Source organism: Chlorocebus sabaeus, chromosome 8 (assembly GCF_047675955.1).
Source record: "Chlorocebus sabaeus isolate Y175 chromosome 8, mChlSab1.0.hap1, whole genome shotgun sequence".
Classification (NCBI taxonomy): Eukaryota; Metazoa; Chordata; class Mammalia; order Primates; family Cercopithecidae; genus Chlorocebus; species Chlorocebus sabaeus.
This window is the reverse complement of record NC_132911.1, coordinates 24,670-38,361: the sequence shown is the minus strand read 5'-3', so window position 1 is coordinate 38,361 and position 13,692 is coordinate 24,670. Positions and strand designations below refer to the sequence as shown.

General features: G+C 39.5%; 1 long non-coding RNA gene across 4 annotated transcripts in view; it reads right to left on the bottom strand.

Annotated features, from left to right (window-relative positions):
* LOC140712155 (uncharacterized) overlaps positions 1-13,692 on the bottom strand; it is a 61,157-nt gene that overhangs the window by 22,902 nt on the left and 24,563 nt on the right. For all 4 annotated transcript variants that reach the window (XR_012093582.1, XR_012093585.1, XR_012093583.1 and 1 more), the window contains one exon: positions 13,402-13,507. This is a non-coding gene — a long non-coding RNA (uncharacterized lncRNA). The remainder of the gene's footprint in view (positions 1-13,401; positions 13,508-13,692) is intronic.

Here is a 13,692-nt window from a genome sequence, read left to right as displayed (position 1 = left end):
CCTCCGTGAAGCTGACTCAATGCTTTAACTCAATATAGAAGTTTCAGCATTAACAAACTGGAATTTCTGATGGCCCAAGAGTCAGTAGTACCATCATTGGCATTACTGATCATAGCAGATCTTCCCAGAAGATCTGGGAAACCCTCACCCCCCTCCATCAGCTATCCAATACAAAGTGCCCACTGCTCAAGCTCCAGTTCACAGACTATTTTTGTGTTTGAAAGAGGAGATATTTTAAGAACTTGCCTAACCATTTTCAGGGATAGAAATATTTCGAAGAGATCCTCTACTATACATATGTTCTATAGCAGCAGTCACTTGAGAGCAGCTCACTTGCAGTCATGGCCAAAAGCCTAAATCTTTCTTTCATTCTAGTCACACCTAGTTTGTATCTTTTAGGGATATCTCAGATTCAGATGCATTCATAGTATTCTATGATTTGCGACACTACTATAGATTCTTCAAAATGTTACAACATTCCAATGGTATCTTGGGAGGTATAGAAGGAGAGGAAAAACAATGGGCTCAAATCTCCTCTGACTTCTCTTCTTACAATATGTTTCACTGTTCAAAACTTTTAGAACTATATTAATACAGCATTGACAGTGGGCATTCTTCTTTTCCTTCTGACTTTAATAGGATTGAAGGAAGTGTTTTGCTATGAAATTGCTATATGGGTTGTATTCAGATAAATTTTGACTTTATAAAGCCAATATTCTCCTCATTATTTTTAAATGCTTACCAGGATTCACAGTATTATTTTCAGTTCTCCCTGTTTAAAGCCATATTTAAATAACTTGATGACATGGATATACTATATATGTTACTCTGCTACAGAAACAGAAAAACCACCACCAAATTGTATTCTAAGATACTTGGTACACCAATTGCACCATCGTTTTTTATCTAAGACATTCAATTCTTCCACAGGTGGGAGCACATGAATTAGCATCATTTACTACTTGTAGCTTTCACTACAGACTTTCAGACTTATGGTGCCTAAAAGAAATAGAATACTTCTAGCTGGGTTTAAAAGCTACAAATAAACAGAGGAAATATACACTATTTTGAAAGTACCACTTGAGTGTTATGCATGTATTTCAATATTATGTTGCTAATTTTAATTGTTCAAAGTTAAAGAGCTTAAACCTCCCCCTCATGCATTCCTGAATCACCCATTACTCCCACACATATATTGTTCGATACAGCATAAACCTAAGTAAATAAAGATGTGGCAAAATGAAAAAAGTAAAATAACGTTATACCATTCTCATCTGTGAATGGCATCAGTAGACAGATGTGAATAAAAGTAATGTGATTATAATTTTAAAAATCATATTTAATAGGATCCATTTATTATTAAATGAACATTAGGCTACTTAATGAATAATAAATCTTTGACACAATGAAAACTCTTAATGCAGAGTGAGACCAAAATGAAAGTAATAACTGTTTTTCTCTTAACCCTTGCTTTAGTTGGTCTTTCCACCAGACTGTCACTTTAAGGATATTCTAATAGCACAAAGCCACCAGCTTTACCATTAGAGAGATCTTCATTAAATTATCTTTGTTGTAATAAAGGTCATCTGGAGGAAATACTGGTCTGGACACAATAATAAATGTCAAGCTTTCTAATATTTTCCAGTTTTAGACCCAAATTGAAAGGATCATTTATAATGTCAAAAATATACTTTTTTCTAACTAATCTATCCTATGACTAAGACACTATTAGCAATTAAAGTAGATAGAGCAAATATAAATGTGGAGAGAAAAAGTAATTTCCACTTGTTTGAACAGATGAAAGCACGAATAAATTGAAAGTCTGAAATATTAGCTTGGGGGAATAAAATCACTCGGGGGAGCAAGAGCAGGATATACCAGCCTTTAACTCTACACTTCCCCCAAGAAAAAATTTATAGATAGCTATGTACAAACCAAAATAGCGCTGGGAGGGTTCAAGGGACCACTTAAGAAACTACAGCAACACAGTGAAGCCAAAAAAAAAAAAAAAAAAGAGAGAGAGAGAGAGAGAGTGAAAGAAAAAAAAAAACAAAAAAACAAAAACGAATAGCCATATAGAAAAAACAACTCCTGAAATCAGCATACCTGAGACAGCAGAAACATCTTTTTTGGCTAGGAACGAAAAAAGCTGAAAGGGAGTATCAGTATCAGCCACAAGGTGGAACCACTATGGCCCTCAGTAACCCTCTCTGGCAGAAGACACTGGCATTTTTGCCCTGCAGTAAGCAACAGCCATTTCTGAGAGAAAACCCAGAGGAAAAGATGAAGATGTACCATCCCCTCCCACATCCCTTTTCCCCCACCAAAAATACCGTGACTGTTGTGCCAAACCAGGATCGGAACTACTACCTTTCTTAATCTGCATGTGTCTCTGACATATGAGCAGCAACCATTTCAAAAGCTCCCACATAGAAATGCTCATACTCAATTTATTCTGTTACTTAAGAGTGTTTATCGATTTACATTCCATTTGTGGACTATCTCACTGGATCTTCTTTCCTGCAGTAAGAGGTGGTTTGGGTGCTGCTGAAGGTCACAGTCTCAATTTGTCTGGTGTTTGCAGAAGAGATGTCTGCAAAGTAGTAGAAGATCAAATTGGTGCCTGCCGAAGAAGGATGAAGTGCTGTAGAGCATGGTGGATTTTAACGCCAATTCCAACACCACTTATCATGTCAGATTATCAAGAACCCCTTAAACCTAAGTTGAAATGAAACTGATGTAAAATAAAAATACATCAAAAGTGAAGTTATTTGCATCTAAGAATGTAGAAATATACATATTAAGTACTTCCATCTTGATAACCATCTTGTGTTTTCACTTATCAACATAAATGAATAAATACTAATTTCAAATATACCCAATACTATTTCTTTGTGAGTCATTAACAGATCTTAACAAAACCTTTAAAAATGAGAAATCTGTTACTTTTGTTTTCCAAGATGGTGGATTGAAGGCATTGTTAGCCTGCCTCTTGCACTTGGAAAGACAAAATGGTGTGTAGAGATTCACACTGAACTTTCTTTCAAGGAGCAACACAGGAACTTAACAGGAAAATTGAAATAAGCCACAGACCATTTGAAAGAATCAGCAGGATGCAGCTTACACCATAAGCTAGGCAGAAAATTTTGAGTTTCCAGGGTGTGAGATGGGGATAAACTGACTGTAAAATATACACTTCCATTGGGAAATCTATCAATCTGGGCCATAGGGGAAGGCCTTAATCGTACTCAGGGCTGGAGTTGATTCAGTGAAGAGTGACGACTATATGAGGAGTGGCATTGGGATGTGCTTTGAGTCTCCAGCACGTTCCCAGTTTCTGGCAGGATGGAGGGAAGCCATTTCTGATTCTACCTCACAGAGGACCTCCCAGAAGTCTGCCAGCTAACTCAAATGGTGGTCACAGGTTGAGAGAACCTCCCAACTGAAATGTTTGATATAATTTCCTGTGGGGACAAACTCCCCAGGCCAGAACTGAGAGGTGAGTGGGACGTGTGATACAGCAGCAAGCACAGGAGCTGGATGCCCCTGTTCTGCAGGTGGATCAGGAGGGGTGTGGCCTGAAGGCTGCAGTTACTGTCTCAATAGGAGAGGCTTATGGTATGGGTCAGTTTTGAGCTCTGAGTTCAGACTTCTTGAAACTTAGCTAACTACTCCCAGTGGAACACTGTGGGTGTGAGACCTGCCTTGCCAAGCGTGTGGGAGCTGGATGGGGCTTACCGCCAAGCTGCTACTCCCCATTCTTCATATGGACTCTCCTTGTACAGAGGCAGAGGCAGCTTCACTTCTCTCTGGAAAATTACCCCAGTAGCCCAAGAACTGCCTTCCAATTCCCACTGGAGCCACTGCTTGTCCCACACGTAGAGAGCCAGAGCATCACTTTACCTGACCTAGTTCCCACCTGGTTTTGCTCAACCACCTACCCTGGTAGATTAACACAAATAACAGAAGAAACTTTTAGAAGCCCTTTCGCTCTACCCGTTCCCTGAGACACCAGAGTACCTCCCATGGGTAACATAAGGCAAGTCCAAATCTCACCACTACCACCACAGCTGGCAGTCTTTTGCAAGCACCACCTCCTGGCTGAAGGCCAACTGACACAGTCCATTAGAGCATCTTGAATTCAGAACATTCAATGTCATGACAGGCCAGGGAGCCTCCTCTGCCTTAATTTGGCTCTCTATCACACATTCACACACACACACACACACGCGCGCGCGCGTCACACACACACATCAACCTACTGGCAAACCGAGGAAAACACACACACACACACACACACACACACACACACCTGCTCAATTCAGGCCATTATCCCTGATGAACATCGATGCAAAAATTCTCAGTAAAATACTGGCAAACCGAATCCAGCAGCACATCAAAAAGCTTATCCACCACGATCAAGTGGGCTGCATCTTTGGGGTGAAAGACTGAGTCAACATACACAAATCAATAAATGTAATTGATCACTTAAACAGAACCAAAGACAAACACCAGACAATTATTTTGATACACGCAAAAATGCCTCTGATAAAATTCAACATCCCTTCCTGTTAAAAACTCTCAATAAACTAGGTATTGATGGAACATATCTTAAAATAATAAGAGCTATTTCATACAGCCAATATCATAAAGAATAGGCAAAAGCTGGAAGCATTTCAATTGAAAACTGGTACAAGACAAGGAAGCCCTCTGTAACCACTTCTATTCAACATAGTATTGGAAGTTCTCGCCAGGGCAATCAGGCAATAGAAAGAAATAAAGGGTATTCAAATAGGAAGAGAGAAAGTCAACTTGTCTCTGTTTGCAGATGACACGACTTCATATTTAGAAAACCCATCATCTCAACTGAAAAACTTCTTGAACTGATAAGCAACTTCACCAAGGTCTCAAGATACAAAATCATTGTGCAAAAATCACAAGCATTCCATTACACCAACAATAGTCAAGCAGAGAGCCAAATCAAGAGTGAACTCCCATTCACAATTACTACAAAGAAAGTAAAACAGCTAGGAATACAACTAGGAGTACAAGGGATGTGAAGGACCTCTTCAAGGACAACTGCAAACCACTGCTCAAGGTAATAAGAGAGGACACAGACAAATGGAAAAAATTCCATCTTCATGAATAGGAAGAATCAATATTGTAAAAATGGCCATACTGCCCAAACATTATAGATTCAATGCTATATCCATCAAAATACCATTGACATTTTTCACAGAATTAGAAAGAACTATTTTAAATGTCATATGGAATCAAAGAATACCCCATATACCCAAGAAAATCATAAACAAAAATAACAAAGCTGGAGGCATTACGCTTACTTCAAACTGTACTAGAAGGCTACGGTACCAAAACAGCAGGCTACTGCTGCCAAAACAGACATATAGACCAATGGAGAAGAGCAAAGACCTCAGAAATAACACCACACATCTATGACCACCTGATGTTTGACAAACCTGACAAAAACAAGCAAGGGAGAAAGGATCTCCTATTCAGTAAATGATGCTGGGAAAACTGGCTTGCCATATACAGAAAACCAAAACTTGACCCCTTCCTTATACCTTATACAATAATTAACTCAAGCTGGATTAAAGATTTAAATGTAAAATCCAAAACCATAAAAACCCTAGAAGAAAACCTAGGCAATATCATTCAGGACACAGGCAAGGACAAAGATTTCATGACAAAAATGTCAAAAGCAATTGTAACAAAAGCCAAAATTGACAAATCGGATCTAATTAAACTAAAGACCTTCTGCACAGCAAAGAAACTATCATCAGCATGAGCAATCAACCTACAGGATGGGAGAAAATTATCGCAACCTACCCATCTGACAAAGGTCTAATAACAAAAATTGACAAGGAACTTAAACATATTTACAAGCAAAAAAACAAACAACCCCATCAAAAGTGAGCAAAGGATATGAACAGAAACTTATCAAAAGAAGACATTGATCTAACCAACAAATATATTTTTTAAAAGCTCAACAATACTGATCATCAGAGAAGTGAAAATCAAAACTACAATGAGATACCATCTCACACCCATCAGAATGGTGATTATTAAAAAGTTAAGAAACAATAGATGCTGGTGAGGCTGAGAAGAAAGAGGGACGCTTTTACACTGTTGGGGAAACTGTAAATTAGTTCAACCATTGTGGAAGACAGTATGGTGATTCCTCAAGGATCTAGAACCAGAAACACCATTTGACCTAGTAATCCCATTACTGGCTATATACCCAAAGGAATATAAATCATTCCACTACAAAGACACATGCACATGTATGTTTATTGCAGCACTATATACAATAGCAAAGACATGAAACCAACCCAAATGCCCTTCAGTGCTAGACTGGATAAAGAAAATGTGGTACATATACACCATAAAATACTATGCAGTCATAAAAAGGAATGAGATCATGTCTTTTGCAGGCACATGGATGAAGCCATCATACTGAGCAAACTAACACAGTAACAAAAAAATCAAACACCGCATGTTCTCACTAATAAGTGAAAGTTGAACTTTGAGAAAACAAGGACACAGTGAGGGGAACAACGCACAACACGGTCCGCTGGGGACTGGGGGTGAGGGAAGAGAACTTAGAGGATGAGTCAATAGGTGCAACAAACCATCATGGCAAAGGATACCCATACAACAAACCTGTACGTTCTGCACATGTATCCCGTATTTTTTAAATTTAAAAACAGGAAATACTTATGGACACACGTACATACATACATACACACATACATTCTTCCCGGATCTTCATTCCTGGCAAGCCAAGGAACCTGGAGAAACACCAGAATTCTGTCCCTCTGAAAATGCAGGACAGGTCTACCTTCATCAGCATAAAATTTTGGACCAAATGTGGTAACGGCAGGTCCACCCCACAATGAGTAACTGAAAATTGAGGCAGTATTTCAGATCCAAAAAAGCTGATGAAGCAATTCGTGACACATTTGGGTTGTTTTTGCCTTTTCCTACTATGAAGAGTGCCAGTAGGAAGAAGGAAGAACGGTGTACAAATATCTGTTTGATTCTCTGTTTTCAGAATCCTTTGCTTGTTTGTGTGTGTGTTTGTTCTTTCTTGAGACAGGACATCACTCCAGTCAGCCAGGCTTTTCCAGTCTGTAAATTTTGTTCTTTCCTTTTGTCAAGTTTTAGAAGATTTTATTTACTTTCTATTGAATTTTAAGGCATTTTTAGATGTGTATTAAAACATTATCTGACATGCTGTGTGTTACATTTCATTTATTTTCATCGTCCCTTTTTTATTTTATTATTTTATTTTATTATAGTTTATATTCTAGGGAATATATGCACAAAGTGCAGGTTTGTTACATATGTATACATGTGCCATGTTGGTGTGCTGCACCCATTAACTCGTCATGTACATTAGGCGTATCTCCTAATGCTATCCTTCTCTCCTCCCCCCACCCCACAACAGGCCCTGGTGTGTGATATTCCCCTTCCTGTGTCCAGGTGTTCTCATTGTTCAATTCCCATCCATGAGTGAAAACATGTGGTGTTTGGTTTTCTGTTCTTGCAGTAGTTTGCTGAGAATGATGGTTTCCAGCTGCATCCATGTCCCTACAAAGGACATGAACTCATCCTCTTTTATGGCTACATAGTATTCCATGGTGTATATGTGCCACATTTTCTTAATCCAGTCTATCATTGATGAACATTTGGGTTGGTTCCAAGTCTTTACTGTTGTGAATAGTGATGCAATAAACATATGTGTGCATGTCTTTATAGCAGCATGATTTCTAATCCTTTGGGGATATAGCCAGTAATGGGATGTCTGGGTCAAATGGTATTTCTAGTTCTAGATCCTTAAGGAATCGCCATGCTGTTTTCCACAATGGTTGAACTAGTTGACAGTTCCACCAACAGTGTAAAAGTGTTCCTATTTCTCCACATCCTCTCCAGCACCTGTTGTTTCCTGACTTTTTAATGATCACCATTCTAACTGGTGTGAGACGGTATCTCATTGTGGTCTTGATTTGCCTTTCTTTGATGGCTAGTGATGATGAGCATTTTTTCATGTGTCTGTTGACTCCATAAATGTCTTCTTTTGAGAAGTGTCTGTTCATATCCTTTGCCCACTTTTTGATGGGATTGTTTTGTTTTTTTTTTTTTCTTGTAAATTTCTTTGAGTTCTTTGTAGGTTCTGGATATTAGCCCTTTGTCAGATGAGTAGATTGCAAAAATTTTCTCCCATTCTGTAGGTTGCCTGTTTATTCTGATGGTAGTTTCTTCTGCTGTGCAGAAGCTCTTTAGTTTAATTAGATCCCATTTGTCAATTTTGGCTTTTGTTGCCATTGCTTTTGTTGTTTTAGACAAGAAGTCCTTGCCCACTCTTGTGTCTTGAATGGTATCGCCTAGGTTTTCTTCTAGGGTTTTTATGGTTTTAGGTCTAACATTTAAGTCTCTAATGCATCTTGAATTAATTTTTGTATAAGGTGTAAGGAAAGGATACAGTTTCAGCTTTCTACTTATGGCTAGCCACTTTTCCCAGCAGTATTTATTGAATAGGGAATCCTTTCTCCATTTCTTGTTTTTGTCAGGTTTGTCAAAGATCAGATAGTTGTAGAAGTGTGGTATTATTTCTGAGGGCTCTGTTCTGTTCCATTGGTCTATAGCTCTGTTTTGGTGCCAGTACCATGCTGTTTTGGTTACTGTAGCCTTGTAGTATAGTTTGAAGTCAGGTAGTGTGATGACTCCAGCTTTGTTCTTTTGACTTAGGATTGTCTTGGCAATGCGGGCTCTTTTTTGGTTCCATATGAACTTTAAAGTAGTTTTTTCCAATTCTGTGAAGAAAGTCACTGGTAGCTTAATGGGGATGGCATTGAATCTATAAATTACCTTGCACAGTATGGCCATTTTCACTATATTGATTCTTGATTCTTCCTATCCATGAGCATGGAAAGTACGGAATGTTCTCCCACTTGTTTCTGTCCTCTTTTATTTCATTGAGCAGTGGTTTGTAGTTCTCCTTGAAGAGGTCCTTCACATCCCTTGTAAGTTAAATTCCTAGATATTTTATTCTCTTTGAAGCAATTGTGAATGGGAGTTCACTTATGATTTGGTTCTCTGTTTGTCTGTCATTGGTGTATAAGAATGCTTGTGATTTTTGCAAATTGATTTTGTATCCTGAGACTTTGCTGAAGTTGCTTATCAGCTTAAGGAGATCTTGGGCTGAGAGGATGAGGTTTTCTAAATATACAATCATGTCATCTGCAAACAGGGACAATTTGACTTCCTCTTTTCCTATTTGAATACCCTTTATTTCTTTCTCTTGCCTGGTTGCCCTGGCCAGAAGTTCAATACTATGTTGAATAGGAGTGGTGAAAGAGGGCATCCCTGTCTTGTGCTAGCTTTCAAGGGGAATGCTTCCAGTTTTTGCCTATTCAATATGATATAGGCTGTGGGTTTGTCATAAATAACTCTTATTATTTTGAGATATGTTCCATCATTTCTGAATTTATTAAGTTTTTAGCATGAAGAGCTGTTGAATTTTGTCAAAGGCCTTTTCTGCATCTATTGAGATAATCATGTGGTTTTTGTCTTTGGTTCTGTTTATATGCTGGATTACGTTTCTTGATTTGTGTATGTTGAACCAGTCTTGCATCCCAGGGATGAAGCCCACTTGATCATGGTGGATAAGCTTTTTGAAGTGCTGTGGATTTGGTTTACCAGTATTTTATTGAGGATTTTTGCGTGGATGTTCATCAGGGATATTGGTCTAAAATTCTCTTTTTTTTGTTGTGTCTCTGTCAGGCTTTGGTATCAGGATGGTGTTGGCCTTATAAAATGAGTTATGGAGGATTCCCTCTTTTTCTATTGATTAGAATAGTTTCAGAAGGAATGGTACCAGCTCCTCCTTGTACCTCTGGTAGAATTCGGCTATGAATCTTTCTGGTCCTGGACTTTTTTGGTTGATAGGCTATTAATTATTGCCTCAATTTCAGAGCCTGTTATTGGTCTATTCAGGGATTCAACTTCTTCCTGGTTTAGTCTTGGGAGAATGTGTGTGTCCAGGAATCTATCCATTTACTGTAGGTTTTCTAGCTTATTTATGTAGAGGTATTTTTAGTATTCTCTGATGGTACTTTGTATTTCTGTGGGGTCAGTAGTGATATCCCCTTTATCATTTTTTATTGCATCTATTTGATTCTTCTCTCTTTTCTTCTTTATTAGTCTTGCTAGCTGCCTATCAATTTTGTTAATCTTTTCAAGAAATCAGCTTCTGGATTCATTGACTTTTTTAAGGGTTTTTTGTGTCTCTGTCTCCTTCAGTTCTGCTCTGATCTTAGTTATTTCTTACCTTCTGCTAGCTTTTGAATGTGTTTGCTCTTGCTTCTCTAGTTCTTTTAGTTGTGATATTAGGATGTCAATTTTAGATCTTTCCTGCTTTCACTTCTGAGAATTTAGTGCTATAAATTTCCCTCTACACACTGCTTTAAATGTGTCCAGAGATTCTGGTATGATGTATCTTTATTCTCATTGGTTTCAAAGAACATCTTTATTTCTGCCTTCATTTCGTTATGTAACCAGTAGTCATTCAGGAGCAGGTTGTTTAGTTTCCATTTAATTGAGCAGTTTTGATTGAGTTTCTTAATGCTGAGTTCTTGTTTGATTGCACTGTGGTCTGAGAGACAGTTTGTTATAGTTTCTGTTCTTTTATATTTCCTGAGGAGTGCTTTACTTCCAACTATGTGGTCAATTTTGGAATAAGTGCGATATGGTGTTGAGAAGAATGTATATTCTGTTGGTTTGGGGTGGAGAGTTCTGTAGATGTCTATTAGGTCTGCTTGGTGCAGAGTTGGGTTCAATTCCTGTATATCCTTAACTTTCTGTCTCATTGATCTAATGTTGACGGTGGGGTGTTAAAGTCTCCCATTATCATCGTGTGGGAGTCTAAGTCTCTTTGTAAGTCTCTAAGGACTTGCTTTATGAATCTGGGTGCTCCTGAATTGGGTGTATATATATTTTGGATAGTTAGTTCTTCCTGTTGAATTGATCCCTTTACGATTGTGTAATGGCCTTCTTTGTCTCTTTTGATCTTTCTTGGTTTAAACTCTGTTTTATCAGCGACTAGGATTGCAACCCCTGCCATTTTTTGTTTTCCATTTGCTTGGTAGATCTTCCTCCATCCCTTTATTTTAAGCCTATGTGTGTCTCTGCACGTGAGATGGGTCTCCTGAATACAGCAAACTGCTGGGTCTTGTCACCACCAGGCCTGCCCTATAAGAGCTCCTGACTCTTTATCCAACTTGCCAGTCTGTGTCTTTTAATTGGAACATTTAGCCCATTTACATTTAGGTTAATATTGTCACATGTGAACTTGATCCTGTCATTATGATGTTGGCTGGTTATTTTGCTCATTAGTTGATGCAGTTTCTTCCTAGCATCGATGGTCTTTACATTTTGGCATGTTTTGGCAGTGGCTGGTACCGGTTGTTCATTTCCATGTTTAGTGCTTCCTTCAGGAGCTCTTGTAGGGCAGGCCTGGTGGTGACAAAATCTCTCAGCGCTTGCTTGTCTTTAAGGATTTTATTTCTCCCTCACTTATGAAACTTAATTTGGCTGGATATGAAATTCTGGGTTGAAAATTCTTTTCTTTAAGAATGTTGAATATTGCCCCACCCCTCCCTTCTGGCTTGTAGAGTTTCTGCCGAGAAATCCACTGTTAGCCTAATGGGCTTCCCTTTGTGGGTAACCCGACCTTTCTTTCTGGCTGCCCTTAACATTTTTTCCTTCATTTCAACTTTGGTGAATCTGACAATTATGTGTCTTGGAGTTGCTCTTCTAGAGGAGTATCTTTGTGGCATTCTCTGTATTTGCTGAATTTGAATGTCAGCCTGCCGTGCTAGGTTGGGGGAGTTCTCCTGGATGATATCCTGCAGAATGTTTTCCAACTTGGTTCCATTCTCCCCCTCACTTTCAGGTACACAAATCAGACGTAGATTTTGCCTTTTCCCATATTCCCATATTTCTTGGAGGCTTTGTTCATTTCTTTTTACTCTTTTTTCTCTAAACTTCTCTTCTCACTTCATTTTATTCATTTGATCTTCAATCACTGATGCCCTTTCTTCCAGTTGACCGAGTCGGTTACTGAAGCTTGTGCATTTGTCATGTAGTTCTTGTGTCATGGTTTTCAGCTCTCTCAGGTCATCTAAGGACTTCTTTACTTTGGTTATTCTAGTTAGCCATTCAGGAAATCTTTTTCCAAGGTTTTTAGCTTCTTTGCTATGGGTTCGAACTTCCTCCTTTAGCTCGGAGAAGTTTGATCGTCTGAAACCTTCTTCTCTCAACTCGTCAAAGTCATTCTCTGTTCAGCTTTGTTCCATTGCTGGAGAGGAGCTGCATTCCTTTGGAGGGGGAGTGTTGCTCAGATTTTTAGAATTTTCAGTTTTTCTGCACTTCTTTCTCCCCATCTTTGTGGTTTTATCTACCTTTGGTCTTTAATGATGTTGATGTACAGATGGGGTTTTGGTGTGGATGTCCTTTCTGTTTGTTTGTTAGCTTTCTTTCTAATAGTCATGACCCTCAGTTTCAGGTCTGTTGGAGTTTGCTCAAGGTCCACTCCAGACCCTGTTTGCCTAGGTGGCAGCAGTGGAGGCTGCAGAAGAGTAAATATTGCTGAACAGCAAATGTTTCTGCCTGATTATTCCTCTGGAAGCTTCGTCTCAGAGGGGTACCCGGTTGTGTGAGATGTGAGGTGTCAATCTGACCCTAGTGGGGGTGTCTCCCAGTTAGGCTACTCCAGGGTCAGGGACCCACTTGAGCAGGCAGTCTGTCTGTTCTCAGATCTCAAACACCATGCTGGGAGAACCACTACTCTCTTCAAAGCTGTCAGACAGGGACATTTAAATCTGCAGAGGTTTCTGCTGTCTTTTGTTTGGCTATGCCCTCTCCCCAGAGGTGGAGTCTACAGAGGCAGGCAGGCTTCTTTGAGCTGTGGCGGGCTCCACCCAGTCCGAGCTTCCCCACCACTTTGTTTACCTACTCAAGCCTCAGCAATGGCGAGCGCCCCTCCCCCAGCCTTGCAGCCTCCTTGCAGTTAGATCTTGGACTACTGGGCTAGCAATGAGGGAGGCTCTGTGGGCGTGGGACTCTCCAAGCCAGATGCGGGATATAATCTCCTGGTGTGACGTTTGCTGAGACCCTTGATAAAGGACAGTGTTAGGGTGGGAGTAACCCAATTTTCCAGGTGCTGTGTATCACGGTTTCCCTTGGCTAGGAAAGGGAATTCCCTTCCCCCTTGCACTTTCTGGGTAAGGTGATGGCTCACCCTGCTTCGGTTGCTCTGTGTGCTGCATTCACTGTCCTGCCCCCACTGTCCAACAAGCCCCAGTGAGATGAACCCGGTACCTCAGTTGGAAATGCAGAAATCAGCCGTCTCCTGTGTCACTCACGCTGGGAGCTGGAGGCTGGATCTGTTCCTATTCGGCCATCTTGGAACTGCCTCTCATCGCTCCTTTAATGAACAAAAGGTTTTAGCTTAGATATCTTCCTGTTTGTCAAGTTTTTCTGATTTTGACTTTTCAAAATATGCTGTCATATACAAGAAACGCTTGGATATAAAATTCCATGAATATTTCTCTTTTCTTGCACTCATCACTTCGGTGGATGTCATCAATTAATCTCTGGGTTATAGCATGT